General features: G+C 40.0%; 1 protein-coding gene across 9 annotated transcripts in view; it reads left to right on the top strand.

Annotated features, from left to right (window-relative positions):
- Window positions 1–1,526: 1,526 nt before the first annotated feature.
- The window catches only part of MBNL3 (muscleblind like splicing regulator 3), a 105,590-nt gene continuing 101,116 nt past the window's right edge, over window positions 1,527–6,000 (top strand). For 2 of the 9 annotated variants that reach the window (XM_036226459.1, XM_036226460.1), the window contains exon 1: window positions 2,390–2,671. The gene's annotated coding sequence lies outside the window, so the exon portion shown is untranslated. The other 7 variants (XM_036226455.1, XM_036226458.1, XM_036226465.1 and 4 more) reach the window with 7 other exon arrangements.

Here is a 6,000-nt window from a genome sequence, read left to right as displayed (position 1 = left end):
TTGACTCAAGTTATGTTTAATATAAAGACTCCTTTGTTGACATTTTGTAATAACAGTTCCTCATTTGTTAGATCATTGGGTATAAAGTTATATAATTCAGCCTTGCCCCTCTTTCCAGCCTACTGTGGTGGCCAGCACCTTCTACTTTTAGCTATGGTTGTACCTGAACTGCCAGAGCCACTTCCTATCTGTCAGCCAAATTTGACTTTTAGAGTAGGGCAAGTAATTTGTTAAGTTTGAAGGAGGTGGAGAGTGATGGTTTGGAATGAGATTCTCCTTCCCCCTCCCTTTTTTTAAATAACCAGAAATTCCTGGCTTTTGCGTGACTTATGCTAGGATTCGACCCATTATTTTAAAAAAAGTATCAGACACTGTTCCTATACACTGTCCCAATAACTTTAACAATGCTTTCCAAACACCGTGTTTTTTTTCTCAACTATTTAAATGGCAGTTTGTGCCAGTATTCTTCCAACCTTGATGATCCTGATCCTATTATCTCACACTCAACAGAGATTGATGTCTTGCCTAAAATTATCTAGAGAATTCTATCTGGATCAGTCTGGCAGAATTAAAATATAAAATTAACCTGAGAATTCACTCCATTCCTCAACCTAACTGCTGTTTAAGTATCTCCTGTGATGTTTTTGCACTTTCTGACTAATATATAGAGATCTGTATGGGGGTGAAGAAGTTCATTTCAGGAAAGCAGCCCATGCATTGCTATGAGCTTGTCACTGAGAATCCTGCATACGTGTATTATCAACTACAATTCTCCTCGTAAAATAAAATAAAAGCACACATTTATTATTGCAGGGTTTCTATTAAGAGACAGCTACTGTTCCTATTACACTCACATTAAGTTGAAACTTGTAATTTAGCTTTCCAGATGAGTACTTTTTAATCAAAATATAAAATTTCACTTCTTTTGTTTATTTCTCATTCAAAAGTATCTGGAACCCTACCTTAGGGCTCCTCCTACCCTTCAAACTCCCTGAAGAAGGGGAACTATTTGCACAGATCAACATTTCTCTCTCCAACGTTCTTAAAGGGAAATAAAGGATAGATGACCCAGGAAAGCAGCCCGTAAGTATTTTCCTTTTTCTTTCTTTCTCTCTTTCTTTTCTTTCTTCTTCCTTTCTTCCTCTCCCCACCTTCCTTTCCTCTCTCTCCCTCCCTCTCTCCCGTCATCCTTCTTTCTTTTTTCTGCCTTCAGTGAACCAATATATTTAATGGCTAAGCTCATTTTAAAAATTATCTATTTCACCTTACCTGTATCTGAAATGACTGTAAGCCTACAGCTTTGAACCACGCGGCATATTTAATTGGAACTTTAATTACTGAAGCTCTAGAACTTTGCTGCATCTCTCGCCCCCCCCCCCCGCGACACACACACACGCATAGGGGATGTTTTCCCTTTTGTAAAACCTGATCTTAAGATTTGCTGCCCCCCTCACACACACCTTTCCTTTAATAATGAAATGGCAAATATCATTTGCAGCGAGGCTGGGCCTCCAGGTTTGGGGCAGAAGGACTACACCCCCTGAGAATAAAGCCAGCACTTCGCTCTCTGAGAACCGTGCACGAATGAACGAATCACACAAAGAATATATTTGGCAACGAAACGGCACCCTACAGGAAGAAAGCACCCATACTCAGAGCGTGATCAAGAGCGTGACTTTTTGGCGCTTTTTGGGAGTAGCGAGATGGAGTCAGAGGACAGTCACAGTGTGGGAGCGGGCACAGGGGCGGCACACGGCTGAATTCCCGCCCTTCCGCAGTGCTGAGCCAGGTGAGGGTAGTGGCTGGAGCTGTGCCGCACCCGCCGCGCTACTGGGCAGGGTGGGGCGGGGCCGGGCAGCTGAGGGTAACTTCGTGTTTGGGTGTCCGCGCGCTGCTTGGCTGAGGGGCAGAGTTTCGTGGGAGTTGCGGTTTTGGCGCTCAAGCTCCCCTCACTAGGACTGTCCCTTCAGTGGGCCCTATCTGCCCGGCACCCAGCACAGGCTGCCTCGGTGGCGGGCTCTGCCAGCGTCCAGCTGATAGAGGGCATGCCTTTGGCCGGGACCAGGCGGGGTTTGGGCCGGGGTTGCCATGGCAGCTGCTGGCCGGCGGGAGCCCCAAGCCCGCCCGCCGCTGGGAGGGCGCTGGGAGCTCTGAGGTGTACTCCAAGCAGACTGAACCAAGAGCATGCGAGAAGGGGGGAGGACGGCCCAGGGTCCCCTTGCTCGCTGTCTGCGGACCTGTCCCAGAAAAGGCCCATTGTGTTGTGTAAAAAAGAAAATATTCTTTCTTTTGGTCCTTTAAAGAAGCTCGCAACAGCACGGGGGTGTTAAACGGCAGTGAGGAATGGAGGGATTGTCGCCTCCATCCAGGAGTCCTCATGTGCGTATCTCTTGGCTTGACATTTTGTACCCCACAGTGGCTGACTTGGAGCCGGGTTGCATGTCCCAGCCAAGAAGTTATGTAGGTGGGGCGGGCTTCAATTTGCTTATATCTAATGATTTCAGAGCCTCGTTTTAAAATGGCGGCATTCGATATGCACCCCTGCTAAAGACTCTCCCAGCGCCAAGGCCACCTCGCGCAGCACTGCTTTTGCTTCTGCTAGCACATGGCATATACCGTTGCCGCTGAGAGCAGGACCCCTTAGCCTCTCGTTTTGCGCTAGCAGCATAAGGTAAGACTGTGGTGAGTTGGGATTTGTGAGAGTGACTGCCTTCAGCTCGGACGCCGACGAAATAAAACACCCTTTAAACTTTATTTTTCAAAATGGCAAATAGAAAAGTAGCTCTGCAACTTTGTTCCAGTTTTAGGGCTTTGGTCTTTGTTTTTCTTGTTCTTTTTTTTCTACTTTCTTTTTCATATAGACGATAGATGATTAGATAGGTAGATAGATAGATAGATAGATAGACGATAGCAATTTTAAAAAGCATTTGCTGATGATATGCATGACATATCATCAGCAAATGCTTTTAACAACTAATTTCCCCCAGGGTCATGAGATATCCTGAGCAGTGCCACGGCTTCCTTGCAGCCCCTGTCTTTTCCCTGCTCTAAATCAACACGTTTGGACAGCTTGCTTTTACTACAGGCGTCTGAGAGTAGATTTAAGAAGACTAGTAAACTTTAGTTTTTAGTATTTACACACTAGGCTTTTATGGTAAAAAAAAATTAAATCAAGACGAGTAGCGAAGGTTAACATTTAGGGGATTCATTTATGTAGTTTTATCATTACTGCGGTAGATCTACTACGTGTTTTTCTGACTGATGTCCAGGGTTTAGTATATATCGATACAATAGTAAGGGTGAATTTATTGCTACTGTAATTAACAGTAGTGTGTTTTAAAGTTTTTTTTCCTTAGATGTTCCTAAATTGCTAGTGTTTGTAAATTTGGCACGGATCCCCACAGCCTATCTCTACACATGTATCGTGTTGATAGGAAAGCATCAATTAAAACAGAACTATTGCGAGATTTAATTTTGAAATCATTGCAGGTTTTTCACTATGTTGACTCCCTGGTTTAATCAGTAAGTCTTTGGTTGAATGGTTGGAAAGCAGAATGTTGAAATAGCTGTACAAATGACTAGACATCAATGCTTAATACAATTCATCTGAGTTTTTCCCACCTCTGATGAAGGCATACAGACAATAAGGCTTACCGGAGACCTTAGATTTTTCTGATTATATTCACATTTTCTTTTTTTTTCCTATGCAAATGTTTAAATACTTTTTAAAATTAATTTTTTCCAATATACAGTACTTTGGGGGGAGCCTTCAATTTATGGAAACTGCCCTAAACATGGCCTAAAAGGGCTTTTGCCCATACCCCAGTTGATATAATACCTCTGTCCACTTTTTACTTCTCCCAAACAATAGAAGGTACCAGGCTGGCAGAACGCCCTACTATTAAATTTAGCAAGCTCCTGGGAAGGGGAGAAAGATTGTTTTACACCCAGCTCTACAATATGAAAAAGTAATCATAGCAGCTGAGGGAAAGAAAGGTTTTGATTTTTGAGGCTGTAGAGTACTGCACATGCTGGAACAGTGACAGTCTCTTGGCTGCTGTGCTGATGCTGACAATATAGTTTGAAATACTATTTTGTTCTCTGCCCATTTGTCTTTATATGTGAGAGGGAGGGGAAGGAAGGAAGATGTAAGATTTTAATTCCTAAAATTTTACACTTCTCCTGCTTATAAGCACAATAAATTCAGGAAGGTGGCAGAATTTTCCTGTTTTGAAATAAATAATACTGTCTGATAGATTATAAACAGGGATTGGGGCATAGCAGACAGGAATAAATTACACTACATGTTTGACAAGTAATTTGATCCTGTAATTAAAGTTAGATATTGGTCACTGCCATGTTAAAATATCAAGTGTCTGAAAGAGCATGCAGACTATGCTCACCTTTACATCATCAAGATTCTTCCATGCCTTTGAATTTTTGTATAACAATGTGCAGTAGGTTGAACAGATAGATTGCCCTCCATTATAAATGAATCTGATGTCAAGAAAATAGACGTCAGAAGTTTTATTTCTTTGCATGCTTCTCCTTGGGTGTGATATGGCTCTGACTTCAAAAATAGAAAGAAAGCTGTATCTCATAAAAAATGAGGCGAGCATTTTCCCTCTATGAAAATAAACTGTGTTTGGGAGCAAGTAGTTTAATCACCAACCAACTAAAAAACAAACAAACACAAATTATTACCAAAAAGCAAGCAATTAAATCGGAATTAATGTGGGTTTTTATATTTTAAGGAAACCAGATGGTTCCATGGCATCCTACTTTCCTGAATGGTTATATGTTGCCTCAAGATAGCCAAATGACAATGTTGGAAAGGCAACTTTAAGAATTAGGATAAATAAGGTATAAATTATGTTATCAGGTATAAATAACATCCTTGTGACCTCAGAGGGATCAGAAAAGATTTTCTCCCCAAATCATTCTAGTACAAACACAAGTCCGTTATTTTATTCTTCTTTGTACTCAATTGAGTGACTGTTTTTAAAAGATTGATTGTGGGAAAATAATATAAGCTAGGAAGATGAATATTATTTTTATTTGAGAAATAAAGGTACTCCCAAGTTGTCTGGGCACATACACTTAAGCACTTGCATGTGCACATGTGTAAAAATTAGTTGTCATTTTAGAACAATTTATGCACTGATTTATCCCTGGAGGTTTATAGGAAAATACCTATTTTTTTACAGCATTCCTCCAATTTTAGAATGAAAGAGAAAGAAATCTAACTATGAGAGGTGAACACAAAATGTAAATATATATATGCCTTACAGTACAGCTGAAACTTGCCAGATTTTGTTAACCAACATCACCATTAAAAATAAATATAAATTTTAAAAAAAGAATGAAAGAGAAAACTATAATAAATGTTTGTATTAAGCAACATCTCTCTGAGGCTCAGTAAAAGAGCTGGGGCTCCGAATTTCCAACTTCAGGCAGTTAACTTTCAGAGAAAGGATACATTACTCAGAACTCAAGAAGAAGCAGGAATGAAAGGAAGCTTGTTTTAAATGTGTGTCATGTATGTCTGTATGTGAATATACAAAATACACCTGTGTATATATGTATAGTATATATATTCACATACATGCATATATAGTATGTATATATAAAGACACATGTATATCATGTAAATTAACATACATACTTACATGATATATATATATTCTCCCTCTATACGTATATGAAGCTTTTCAAAAAACTCAAGTGTAGTAATCCCAGAACTCTACTCTTTTTAACATCCATAAGAACAAAGTATTAAGGGGAAAAAAAGAGACTGATTAGAGTTTTAGAAATCAATTAGGCACACTTGTGAAAATACTATGTTCATTCTCAAGTCCTACTTCCATCAGCATTAAATTGGCTCATGAGTAGAAGGAATGATTTGTTTCCAATTTTAAGCAGGAGTTTTTGTTTTGTTTTGTTTTGTTTTTATGCTCACACAATGGGTGAACTACAATGGTCCAGAAAAAAAGGGAGCTC

The sequence above is a fragment of the Rousettus aegyptiacus genome, unplaced genomic scaffold (assembly GCF_014176215.1).
Source record: "Rousettus aegyptiacus isolate mRouAeg1 unplaced genomic scaffold, mRouAeg1.p scaffold_m13_p_9, whole genome shotgun sequence".
In the NCBI taxonomy this organism is placed as follows: Eukaryota; Metazoa; Chordata; class Mammalia; order Chiroptera; family Pteropodidae; genus Rousettus; species Rousettus aegyptiacus.
Note: the sequence above shows the minus strand (reverse complement) of the source record. Positions and strands in the feature narration are given on the sequence as shown.